Raw genomic sequence first — 1,384 nt, 5'->3', positions numbered from 1 at the left:
GCTGATTTCCTTCAGAATGGATAAGTTTGATCTTTTTGCAATCCATGGGACTCTCAAGAGTCTCCTCCAGCACCATGGTGAAGGGGCTTGAATAACTCAGAGAAACTATGAGCTATGCGGTGCAGGGCACCCAAGATAGACAGGTCATAGTGGAGAGTTTTGACCAAACGTGACCCACCTGGAGGAGGAACTGGCAAGCCACTCCAGCATCCCTTCCAAGAAAACTCCATGGACAAAGACAATACCTATTACATATTTGTAAGAACCTGGCTGCTTAGTGTGGCAGAACTTGCACGTTGGAACTCCCCGCCTCTTGAGATCAAGCAAGCGCCTTCACTGCACTCTTCGGTGCCTGCTAAAAACATTCTTGCTTTGACAAGCCTACCCAGATATTTAAAAGTTGAGGCAATTTTAATCGCTTTTACCATTTTAACCTTTGCATGTTTGAAAGTACGGTTGTACATTTTCCTTGATTTTATTGTTGCACCTTTTTGCAAACTGCTTTGAGGTTTCTAACCATCAAGCAGCATAAATTTTTAACAAAATAAATAAATAGTCATATGCAAAGCATATATTCAGCAACATCACTGACAGTCCACATGGAAGAGCCATCCTCAAACCAAAACAGCATAAGTAATTTAAAAACCCCATAGCAGGAGGAATCAGGTTCCTTAGGTATCTCCTGGTGCACTTGCTTGGTTGCCCATTTGCTGACACTGATGCCACAACATCTGGAAGCATCTTCAGCAGAGGTCTGCTCCAAGCCAGTGATTGGATATCCTATCCAGCTGCTGACTGAGGCAACAGTCTTGAATTCTGACAAAATCGGGGGAGGTCATTGGTAAAACAACATCACCACCTAACTGCCACCTGTGAGAAACTGGTTAGGGATATTGCTTATTTCCCACTATATTGTTTAAAGGTAAAGGTACCCCTGCCCGTACGGGCCAGTCTTGACAGACTCTAGGGTTGTGCGCCCATCTCACTCAAGAGGCCGGGGGCCAGCGCTGTCCTGAGACACTTCCGGGTCACGTGGCTAGCGTGACGAAGCTGCTCTGGCGAGCCAGAGCCACACACGGAAACGCCGTTTACCTTCCCGCTAATAAGCGGTCCCTATTTATCTACTTGCACCCGGGAGTGCTTTCGAACTGCTAGGTTGGCAGGCGCTGGGACCGAACAACAGGAGCGCACCCCGCTGCGGGGATTCGAACCGCCGACCTTTCGATCGGCAAGCCCTAGGCGCTGAGGCTTTTACCCACAGCGCCACCCGCGTCCCAATATATTGTTTATTTCCCACTATATTGTTTATTTCCCACTATTGACTTTGCAGATTAAAATATAATAACAAAAATCCACCTGCATTCTCATAATGCAGCCCGGAGCC

The sequence above is a fragment of the Podarcis tiliguerta genome (assembly GCF_965153285.1).
Source record: "Podarcis tiliguerta genome assembly, chromosome: 12".
In the NCBI taxonomy this organism is placed as follows: domain Eukaryota; kingdom Metazoa; phylum Chordata; class Lepidosauria; order Squamata; family Lacertidae; genus Podarcis; species Podarcis tiliguerta.
This window is presented reverse-complemented; position numbering follows the sequence as displayed.